This window comes from Gracilinanus agilis, chromosome 5, assembly GCF_016433145.1.
Source record: "Gracilinanus agilis isolate LMUSP501 chromosome 5, AgileGrace, whole genome shotgun sequence".
NCBI classification, from domain to species: Eukaryota; Metazoa; Chordata; class Mammalia; order Didelphimorphia; family Didelphidae; genus Gracilinanus; species Gracilinanus agilis.
In genome coordinates this window covers 217,167,163-217,179,362 of record NC_058134.1, presented here as the reverse complement: position 1 = coordinate 217,179,362, position 12,200 = coordinate 217,167,163, and the positions used below count along the sequence as shown (strand labels likewise).

At 43.3% G+C, this 12,200-nt stretch overlaps 1 long non-coding RNA gene across 1 annotated transcript; it reads left to right on the top strand.

The window, feature by feature from the left end:
* The first annotated feature begins 2,913 nt into the window (after positions 1–2,913).
* On the top strand, positions 2,914–8,205 carry LOC123249469. Its single transcript, XR_006506386.1, has 3 exons — positions 2,914–3,079; positions 5,470–5,549; positions 7,350–8,205. It is a non-coding gene; the product is annotated as an uncharacterized LOC123249469 (long non-coding RNA).
* The last annotated feature ends 3,995 nt before the right edge of the window (positions 8,206–12,200 follow it).

The following is a 12,200-nucleotide window of genomic DNA, read 5'->3' as shown; positions in this document are numbered from 1 at the left end:
CCTATTGGTTCTCCATGGGGGGACAAAAATAATAATAAACTTAATCCCTTTTCCACATGACAACCACTAAATTACATGTATAGTCCAGGTTCTGGGCTCACTCTCTCAACTCCTGCTCAGACCTCTGTCAACCCCACTCAGGCTCAGTCTATGAGGGTTGACTCCTGTTTCTCCCCTCGGTGTTCTCAAGCTAACCCTGAGAGGTTGAAGGTTGAAGCCCCCATCAGGGGTGTTGCCCACAGTAGCAGTTAAGTGGTTTTTCCCTTGTTCAGCTGGACTGTGATGCGAGCCATGATGGTCAATGTAGGGACCTTATATGGCTCTTGTCACCTTTCCAGGCTCATGAGATTTTACCAAAGTCCATTCTGGCCCCCAGAGTCATTTGCCTTCAATCTGAAAAGAGGAAAGACAAAAGAAAAAAGGCTTCTGTGGTTGAGTGGGGAGATGAGGCACCTGTGGCCACTGCTACTGACCTTCCACTCAGGATCCCCAGCATTCCTTGCTAACAGGCAGGGAAGAGGGGCAGAGATCAGCTCTCACACCTTTTTGATGTCTGTCATTGCTTCTGGCTTAGCACCCAATGAGAAGGTGTCTTATCCCCAGAGAGTTAGCCCACAGGAAACAGTCAGAGGCTACCTGTCTGTGCTAGGAAAGAGAAGACAGGCCCCCTGCAATGGGGATGCTCAGAGAGAGGCTCGCCAAACCTTAATCTGGACTTTGCCAAAGGGGTGGTTGGATGGTGATAAGGGGTGGTCCCTCCTGTCACCAGCTCTAGGCCCACCCATCACAACTGATCTAGCCACAGCAGAATTGGGGTGGAGGTAAGGTGGATGAGTATGCAAACATCTGTTAATCACTCACTCTAAACCATGCCCAGGATCAGAGACAGAAAGGTGGATGCAACCCTAGTCCCGAGAGGAGGAAGAACCTCCAGATACCTGGAGAGCAAAAGCTTAAAGCAAGATTCCACTCCAGCCTATGCTAGGAATTCACTGGGTGCCTTAGGGCAGGCCTTGCTGCCTCTCTGAGCCTCCTTTCTTCTGTCTGGGAATGGCCATAGGTCCTGAAATTCATTCAGGATGAACTTAATCTCTCTAGTAGAGCCCAGCACAGGGGAGAGAGAGGGCAGGGGGAGGTAGAGGGGACTTCAAAGGGTGGCTTTAATTTGGGAAATTTCTGAAGGAGAAAAGCCCTCTCTCCATGAATGCATAGCTTCTATGCTTAGTGTGCACTGAAGAACAGTAACTCACTCAGGCATCATTTGGCCAATATAGACTTGAACCTGGGTACCACTGGAGCTCCATCCATCATAACACTGCCTCTACCTAGGAGCAAAACATCGGTATGCTTTGGCTTCTACTCATGGAACTCAAGGTGCAGGGTAAGAATAGGGCACTTACAGACCTGGAATACAGTGATCTCTCACTTATTGCAGGAGCTACATTCCAGAGACCCCTGCAATAGGTGAAAATCCACAAAGTAATGGGAGAGCAAAGAGAACGATGCTACAGCCGCTGAGCCAATCAGCACCCAGGATACAGAACACAGAGCTGTGGTTGGTCGCCTTTCATTCCATCAACAAATAGTGTGTTGTGTACAATCTCACACTGGCAAACTTGTGCAAGTGGTAGTGGTGTACTGCATTCCCATTGTGTACAGTATGGTATTCATCCACAAAGTCCTGTGATATAGAGAAAACTCCGCGATATAGAATTAGATTTATAGTTTTAAAAAACTCACAATACAGTGAAGCCGAGACAAGGGAACCATGATATAGCAAGGGATGACTGTATTCAGTTTGGCAAAAAAAAAAAAATTACTACTTATTTCCACCTTAACAGTGAAAAGGATTCGGCAGATAGACTGCTGGGCTTAGAGTCAAGGAGACTTCTCTTCCTCCATTCATATGCAGCCTCAGACACATATAATTCATCAAAGTCAAGATTCTCACTCAAGTGTCCTGATTGCAGAGGTACCATTCTTTCCAATGTACTGTTGTACCTTCTGGGGAGAGGAGGAGGAGGAGGAGGAGGAAAAAAGAGACAAGGAGTGAGAGGTGAGAAACAAGGGATGGAAGAGAGGATCCAGGAGAGAAGAGAGATTCTGGGAGAGGCAAGGAGATGAGAAACAGAGAATAGATGAGAGATGAGATGGGGGTTCAGTAAGGCTGGAGAGACCCACAAACCCCATTGGAGAGACTCATTGATTCCTCATCCCAAATGGAGACCCGGTTAATTCCATTCCCTCCTCCCACCCATTTCAATAACCACCACAAACTCAGTAACCATGACATTGGCTAGGTTATTCTCATTCCCCATCTCAGTTTCCCTCTTTGTAAAACATGAATGTCTAACCATGTGATATGGTGTAAAGAGACCTGAAATTGGGGTCACAGAACCTAGACAGAAGTCTTGGTTCAGCTTCTCACGGCTCAGGTGACCACAAGCCCTCAGATTTTCCATTTGTTAAGAATCAAGATGGTTTCATAGATTTCTCCAAGCTATGAACATTGTCTGATTAGGATTTCCAACTTTAGATGGATTTTTTGGAGGTTGTGGGTCTAACTCTCACTGAGGCCAGAGTATGATTCTGCCTGCAACTGCCCCCTCCCCCTTTCTTCCACTATCAGATTCCAGACCATCCTAAAACTATTTTTCCATTGATTTCTCTAATCTCTCTATGACCTCTCCCAACCCCTTTTCCGAAGGACAGTTTTTTTGGGTTTGGATGTGGAGGGGAAAGGCCTAGAAATGGGACAGATTTGATGGGGATGGAGTGTGATCAAAAGGTTGTCTCCACCTTGATTGGCAGCTTTCCAAGAAAGACATTAAAAATTCACTAGGCCCAGCTCTTAAAATACACTCCAACCTAGTTTCTGGCTCCTGATTAGGGAACTGTATGAGAGAGCAGGGCTAGCTTCGGGGCTGGGGCACCACCCAGCTGAAGCTCAGAGCAGGACCAATGGGTGAGACAAAAGCCTGACTTACCATCTCTCATTTGGACTTGGACTTTATCCTTCAGAGTCCCATACCATCGAAGAATATCACAGGAGCATTTCTCATTCTCAGTCATGACCAAGGTGAGTGTACCAGGGGCTCCTTGTCTAGGATATAGGCAGATGGCCAAAGTTTGGGAGATGCTCTGGGGTTGGTATTTGAAAAGAAGGCAGGAGGCTTAAGAAGGGTTTTTCTGTAGAGGATGGGGTTGCTGTACTCTCCCTCACTCTGGTCTTGGCCTCTTTTTTCTTCTTCTCTAACCCCTCAGCTCTCCCTCCTTTGCCCTTGCAGGACTGTCCTTCCACTACCCATGCAACCCCCCTTTAGCTATGGGCTATCCCTAACTCCAAGTCCCAAGAGCTCTGACAAATTGCCAAACCCAGAGAGATCCTGGGAAGAGGGGAGCCGGGGGAAGTGAGACTCGTCCTGTGTTAAGGGAAATGACTGTTGACAGAATGACAGTTAGGCCTTAACTGTCACCCTGCTCCATCTAGACAAGGGATAAACTCAGAGTATAGTAAATACACACTATGGAAACTTCAGGGTACAAAGACAACAAACAGGAAAACAGTGTATTTGTTTTTGAGAGGACAGGAGAGGGGGTGAGGTGAAACTATGTCTAACTGCCCGGGACTGGAGTCAAAAGGGTAAGATCCTTAGCCAACCTAGCTTCTGCCAGGTTTGACAGCTTGGAAGAGGGCTTGGATTTGGGTTCTCACAACTGATCCAGAGATGTCTTCAGGATACCAGGAACCAACTCCTCCACAGCCGATGATCCAAGAGCAGGGGTCGGCAACCTTTTTGGCCGTGAGAGCCATAAACACCACATTTTTTAAAATGTAATTTCGTGAGAGCCGTGCAGTGCTCACAGTGCTGCTCCTGTAACACTGCCTGAAAAAAATGACTTTATGGCTCCTGCAGAAAGAGCCCTATCTGGCCCTCAAAAGAGCCAGACATGGCTCGAGAGCCGTACGTTGCTGACCCTTGGCCTAGAGTAACCAGGTAGGGAGAGATGTCTGCAGACCGTCCACCAGAACGCAGGCCTCCTCCTTACTCAGAGTTGACTTGCAGGTTGATGTCTTCAGCCTTCACAACCTTCACCATCTCCAAGATCCCAGGTCAAATAGGGACTGCTGATTGCACTTCTGCTCCAAACCCCTCACAAACAGCAATGTCTGTTGCTCAGCTCTCTCCTCCATACCCCCTGCATTCTATTCAGAATGTCCATGACTTCCAGCCAAGGCTTTCCCTAATATACTTGCAAAAATCAGCTTTTATATTTTTAAAGCCTATACCTATTACACATGGGATGGGATTATGGTGTCACCTGCCTGTGAAGGACTACATCTGCATAGAGGCAAGTGGAGAGAATATGGGGGAATCCCCCTTCCTTGAGTTGAGAGGGAAGAGGAAGGGGTCAGTTGGTTAGGTGGAGGGCTGGGGGAAAGCAGAGATCAATCTTATTCCACAGGATTAGAGTTTCTGAACTGAATGGCTGTCTTACAGAGTTCATTCTCACCCTGCCTGATGCTGCAGAATGGGCCAATGCTGTGGAGACTCCATTAGAAAAGGAGAAAGTGGTAGCTGACAAATAGGATGGACCACTGGATAATGGATTCCTTAGCAACCTCTAAATTCTAGCTCTCACCTGAGAAAATAAGACAGCTTTAACCCAAAAATGCATTTCTAGACTCTTCTCTAAGAAACCAGCTTGTAAGATTCCATACACACACACACACACACACACACACACACACACACACACACACACACAAACACACACACACACACACACACACACAAACACACACACACCCTGAAAAGCCCTATGACTGCTTCAGTCTACCTTCTCAACTGATTTATTACAGGAAAGGTGACATATCAGTGCTACCCTGATAGAAGAGCAGAAGAACCTACATTCCTTTATCTTAGTGTTTCTGCCATGGACCCCATTGATTCCACATTCTTTCTGAACCTCCCTCTCTCTTTCTAACTCCCCTTCTTCTTGACATGTACTTTATCTCCTGTCCTTTAGGTAAAACTACAGACATTCTTGCCCCTCCATCATTGCCCACCTGCCCAAATAAATGGGATTCCAGCCTAAGAAGGTACTGAGAGAACCAATAGGGCAGAGGATGCATGGGCCTGTGACCCAGGAACAACTTGTATTCCAGTTCTGACACTGTTGCTCACCTGTGTCACCTGGAACAGGTCACTTCTTCATTCTATGATTCCTAGTTTCTAGATCAGTAAAATGAGGAGTGGACTAGATCAATGCTCTAGGCTAGTTCCTCATTTAACAGATAGGGAAAATGAGGCCCAAAGACCTGGGACTGTCTCCCACTTCAGCAATAACTAGCCTGGTGAAGAGTTTCCTTCAGTGAAAGATTCCTGGAAGGTAACCTCTCCCCAAATGGAAGCTCTGCCTCCCCTTGGCTCCCAGCCCTAACCTTGCTCTTATTTTTCTCTTCAGAAATTGGAAATTAAGGACTTGAACCTCCAACCTGGATTGAAAATAGAAATAGAAGGAGTTATAGCACCTGCACCCAGACAGTAAGTGAGAAAACATGAGGATGGGATTGAGGATCCAGTCCTTAAGCTCTATCAATCACCTGTGTCAGAGCTTGACAGGCATGCAGTGTGGTTTGGCCAGTCTAGCTACAGACTAGGACTTGCAGTGGAGATCTAGGGCCAAGCTTCCTGGGCATGGATTCCCTGATATCAGCCAGCCCTCTCATGCAAGGCAACACAGAAGGCAGCCACATAGTCCTCCCAAATCTATGCAGGGTCTTGGAAGGGATTCTGGGAAGTAGATTCTAATGTGGGAGGAGGGACAGCATAATCCAGACCTGTCCATTCCTTCCTAGGACTGTGAGGATCCTTGAGATCAGTAAGACCAGAACTTTGTCCTGCCAAACTTCACAGTCTCACTGGGACATTGAGAGAGAGACCCAAGAAGCACGTAGATACTAATAATTTTCACTTTGTTGTTCACTTGTTTCAGTCCTGTCCAATTCTTCCTAATCCCATTTGGGCTTTCTTGGCCAAGACACTGAAACAGTTTGCCATTTCCTTCTTCAGCTATTTTACACTTGAGAAAACTGAAGCAAATGGGGTTAAGTGCCTTGTCCAGGTTCCCACAGCTAACAATTGTCTGAGGTCACATTTGAACTCAGGAAGATGAGGCTTCCAGACTCCGGATCTGGCAATCTATCCCCTGGCCACCTACTTGCCCTGGGTAGTAATAATAACAATAATTAATAATACTTTAATATAGAAGGTTTTTTATTTGTTTTTTAAAGGTTTATAAAGTTTGTTCCTCATATTTTGGTGAGGAACCCAAAAACACCTGAGCTTGGAGAGACCTTGCAAGTCATCTAAGAGAATATTTTTCTCCTAGAAGGAAAATGAGGGCAAACTGAGTGTGACTCGTCCAAGGTCACAGAATGACAGAGTCAGTAGCAAAGCTTATTTGTCCTCTAAAAAACTCATTTTGCCATGATCCTTGCCCTCTGTCCTAGCAAATAACCTCAGCAGGCATCAGATGACAAGTACCAAGACAGCAGTTTGCAGTAAGTTGTAGGAATTCAGAGAACCTAGAGTCAGTGGGAGTTGGGTAATCAGGAGAGATTCCCTGGAAGTAGAAGAACTGAAAGGTAAAAAGAGGAAGCTTTTTTACCCAGTGAATTCTTCTTTTCCCACACACTCCAACCTATGTGCAACAAATATTACACACCTGCTCAGTGGCTTTCTGTGTTAGAGGAGGGACATCTGAGCACAATTAGGAATGTGCTGGTAAATGCTGAACAGTCATCTCCAGAGGGATCTGTCTCCATGAGGCTTTTAGGTTTAATTAATTTTTTCCCATTTTCTCCATCACTTTCTTAAATCTACCTATTCAATACATTAACTCCTTCATTGTGGCCCCTGCTAATTTACAAAATGTTAAAGGTATCTCAAAATTCATTCATGAGTGAGACCTGAATCCAGAACACACTTGTTCACCCTTGACCTTTGACTAGAAAGACCAGACCTGTTTTGTCTTGGTCCCAGAGGATAATACTAGAACTGGCCATAAGAGAATATTGCCTGACTGCAGCTGTCCAATAGCTGAAATAGAAGGTTTGGAAAAAATAGTGAACTCTGTCTCTGGATGTAGTAAAATCTGTATGATAGTGACTAGCTGGGCAGAATGTGTGAGGGAGGGTTCCAGAAGCAGAGAAACTCTGATGCTTTACGTCAGCAATAGGTGAGAATTCCTTTCGGGATATTGGAGCTGAGAGATTCTCTGAATGGGAGGATTCCAAGGCTTTGGGCCCATGTCTATAACAGAGATGTGTTCTCCATTTCCAGCTTTGTCATCAACTTTGCCCAAGACCGTGACAGCATTGGATGTCACTTTAATGCACGCTTCCGCAGAGATGATGATAGGAACATCAATGTCTGAAATTCCAAGAGGGATATTGGATGGGATGTAGAACAAAGGGAGACCAATTTCCCCTTTCAACCAGGGACCCAGTTTAAGGCAAGACCCTTGAATCAGAGCATGGAAAATCCAAGCATGGAAGGATCCAAGAGATGACCTCATCCATGCCATGAATCTGACAGAGCAGCCCAGGAATGAAACTCTGATCAGGGCAATATGAAAAGCTAGTGGACAAAGAGATCAGTGGGTTTCCATGAGACTATGGCAAGAAGTTCAGCATCCTCTGAGCAGAGGAGCAGGAAAAAAGAGAATCATAAAGAGTCCTGGTCAAAAGAAAATAAGAGAAGACTCTGGGGTATCCTTGACAGAAAAAGGGTTCTTAAATTTAGAGCTGGAAGGATCTTCAGAGGTTATCTACTCTGACCCCCTCATTTTACATAATAGAAAAAGGAGTCTCATAAAGATAAATGATTTGCCCTAGGTCTCCCAGTATCTTGGAGTAAGTGTCCTGAAGTAGGAATTTGAAGAAGGCTTTCCTGCCTCCAAGCCCAAGTCTCTCTCTTCAGTTACTTCTGTTCTCCATTCAGGTTTTCTTCCTCTTTGAAAAGAGTGTCTTTCATGTGATACTCCCAGATGGCTATGAGTTCCAGTTATCAAATCACCTCCACTTAAACAAAATTAGAATCCTGGAAATTAAGGGTGACTTTGAGCTAAGATCATTTTCCTTCAACTGAACCCAACAATGAAGCCAACTTCAGACCATTCTTGATCTTTGGGCTAATAAAAATGATGATGATAATAATAATAATAGCTGAAGTTTTTTGTGCTACTCTGATCTAGAGGACAGAGGGCTGGGTTTGCAGTTGGGAAGTATGGCTGTGTGATTCTGGACAAGTCCCTTTATATCTAAGGTCCTTTGGTGACTCTCTAGGATGGGGGTTTTCCACCAGGGGTCCATGGATAGTTTTCAGATGGGGGGGCGGGAAATGGCATCTCTATTGCCCCTCACTTCTGATTTTCCTAACATACGTCAGTATTTTCTTTTAAATACTGAAAATATTATTCTAACTGATGCCATATTGCTTGCCTTCTCATTGAGTGAGTGAAGGATGAGGCAGAAGCAAAGAATTTAGAACTTAAACATTTTTTTAATGAATGCTAAAAACACATTTTAGAAAATAAAACCTTGAAAAATAAAAGCAAACAAGAAGATACTATTTTCAGATGCAGTCTCTGGGCATAACCAGACTGTCAGCAACCTATGCTAGAACACAAAAATGGGTGACAAAAGACTTAGCTGTCATAGACAATGTGTGATTAGCAATGCTGAAGGGATTTCCCATAGTAGAAATTCCAGCAGAACCTCTGGGTATTATTGAATGAAGGGGATTAGATCACAGATTATTGTCAAGCCTACCTGCTTTAAAAATATGGAATACAAACCTGGTGAAGAACTGAATCTATTCAAGGACCAGCCTAATGAAGCTCACAGATATCTGGAGACAAAATGAAAGGAGAAAAGAAAGACATTCCCTGGCTCTAGAGTCCAAGGTGATGGGGTTTGTACTTCATCTTTGATACTAACTGTCTACATGACCTCGGATAAATCCCTAGACCTCTGTAAAATGGGGAATTGATACTCCAAAGCCTCTGAGGTCCATTCTATGCCCCCACCATCTGTCTTCTCTTCTCAAGTCCATTCCTTCAGTGTCTCATACATTCCTGTGTGCCCTAGCCCTAGCTCTTTGCACAGTGCCCATTATCCACATTGACCCTTAAAAGCCACTGGATGGTGGATTTAGGGCTGGAAGGGACCATACAGGTAGGAGAGTTTCAATCTCTCATTTTTCCACTTAGAAAGGTGAGCCCAAGAGGAGTAAAATGATTCATCCAGAGAGCAAGGGACTGAAGTAGAATTTGAACCCAGATCTTCCTGACTCCAAGCCTAGCTCCTTATCCATGAGAAGTGAGAAAAGTTGGTTTTGAATCCTAGCTCCCAGATATAGAAACTGTGTGAACTCAGACCATTCAGTCAAACTCCCTGAGTTGGAAATTCCTCATCCATCAAATGGGGGAAGTGGTATTCTTTACAGAATTCATACAACATTAAGCCTGATGTGAGGGAAATGATTTATAAATATCATATAAATAGAATGTCTTAATAATAGGAGTGAGAAGAACTGGGTTCAAATCCTAACTCTGACATTTGCTGCCTGTAGAGCTCTCACAAAGAGCTGTAAGAGTTTTAATTTAGGTTTTTGCTAAATATTAGAATTATAAAGTAATATTGTGGTCGCTGATTTAAAAATATAGCTTAAGTTAAAATGACTTTTAGTAGCTTTATTTTCAAAGAGGTGGAAAGAATGAAAATGGAAAAATGTAGATAAAGAGTCAGATTCTTTTTTTCCCCTTATTTCAGTTGAGGCATTTATTTCAATTTAATTTATATTACACCTTACTGAGGCTTATTTTTTTAAATAATCTTTATTTTTTAGAAAAGTTATCATGGTTACGTGATTCATGTTCTTACTTTCCCCTTCACCCCTCCCATTTCCTCCCCCACCCCCCCACATAGCCAATGCACATTTCCACTGTTTTGGTTTTTTTTAAACCCTTGTATTTCGGTGTATTGTCTCATAGGTGGAAGATTGGTAAGGGTGGGCAATGGGGGTCAAGTAACTTGCCCAGGGTCACACAGCTGGGAAGTGGCTGAGGCCAGGTTTGAACCCAGGACCTCCTGTCTCTGGGCCCGACTCTCACTCCACTGAGCTACCCAGCTGCCCCTTCCACTGGTTTTAACATCAATCAAGACTTCTTTCCAAATTGCTGATAGTTGCATAGATGTGGTAGTTTTGAGTCTACATCCCCTATCATGTTCACCTCAACCCATGTGTTGAAGCAGTTGCTTTTCTTCTATGTTTCCTCTCCTGCAGTTCTTCCTCTGAATGTGGGTAGCGTTCTTTTCCATTAGTCCCTCAGAATTGTCCTGGGTCATTGCATTGCTGCTAGTACAGAAGTCCATTACATTCGATTTTACTACAGTGTATTGGTCTCTGTGTACAATATTCTTTCGGCTCTGCTCCTTTCACTCTGCATCAATTCCTGGAGGTCTTTCCAGTTCACATGGAATTCCTCCAGTTTATTATTCCTTTTAGCACAATAATATTCCATCACCAGCATATACCACAGTTTGTTCAGCCATCCCCCAATAGAAGGGCATACCCTCGTTTTCCAGTTTTTTGCCACCACAAAAATCGCAGCTATAAATATTTTTGTACAAGTCTGTTTATCTATGATCTCTTTGGGGTAAAGACCCAACAATGATATGGCTGGATCAAAGGGCAGGCAATCTTTTATAGTCTTTTGAGCATAGTTCCAAATTGCCAGCCAGAATGGTTGGATCAATTCACAACTCCACCAGGAATACATTAATGTCCCAATTTGGCCACATCCCCTCCAGCATTCATTACTCTCCCCTACACTCATTTTAGCCAATCTGCTAGGTATGAGGTTATACCACAGTGTTGTTTTGATTTGCATTTCTCTAATTATTAGAGATTTAGAGCACTTTCTCATGTGCTTATTGATAGTTTTGATTTCTTAATCTGAAAATTGCCTATTCATGTCCCTTGCCCATTTATCAATTGGGGAATGGCTTGATTTTTTTATACAATTGATTTAACTCCTTGTATATTTGAGTAATTAGACCCCTGTCAGAGTTTTTTGTTATAAAGATTTTTCCCCAATTTGTTGTTTTCCTTCTGATTTTGGTTGCATTGTTTTTATTTGTACAAAAGCTTTTTAATTTAGTATAATCAATCATTCCATTCACATTCAGAGTTATAATTATCAGTTGTGTATTCACCAACATTTTGGTGTCCTCTCTTAGTTCTACCCCTTCTTCTTACACTATTTCCTTTTAAACCAGTGATTTGTTTTAAACCCTTGTCCCCTCCCTTGATTTACTACCCTTTCTATCCCCTCCCTTGTTGTTCCCCTCTTTTTATTTTTAAGGCCTAATGAATTCCCTCTCCCTTCTCCTTCCCTCCCTTTTTTGACCTCCCCACTCCTCTGCTCCCCTTGGGTTATCCCTTCTACTTTCTCAGTAGGGTTAGATAGAGTTCTATATCTCAATAGATATAGCTACTCTTCCCTCAGGGTTAATTCCACTGAGAGTAAGGTTTACATATTACCTCTTAATGCTCTCTTCTTCTCCTTCTTATAATAGTATTCATCCCCTCCCCTTCCCATGCCCTCTTTGTGTGTAATAGAATATCCTATTTTTCTTATTCATTCAAGTTTCTCTTGCTGTCCTCTACTATTCACCCCGCTCTTTCCCACCTACCCCCTTATCATCTTAGACCATTTGATACTCCAACCTCTCCTTGTGAATAATTCTACTAATTACTATAATAGTGGATACTATAATAGTGAATAGAGTTCACTACAGAGAATTACACATACCATTTCTCCATATAGGAATACAAATAATTAGATCTTATTGAAGCCCTTAGAGAGGCAACTTTAAAAAAATACGAGTTTTCTTTCTTTCTCCTCTGTTTCTTATTTACCTTTTCATGTTTCTCTTGGTTTTTGTGGTAGGATATCGAACTTTCCATTTAGTCCTGGTCTTTTCTGTGCAAATACTTGGAAATCTTCTAACTTGTTGAATGCTCAAACTTTCCCCTGGAAGTATACAGTCAGTTTTGATGGGTAGGTGATCCTTTGTTGTAGGCCCAGTTCTCTTGCCTTTCTGAATATCATATTCCAAACCTTGC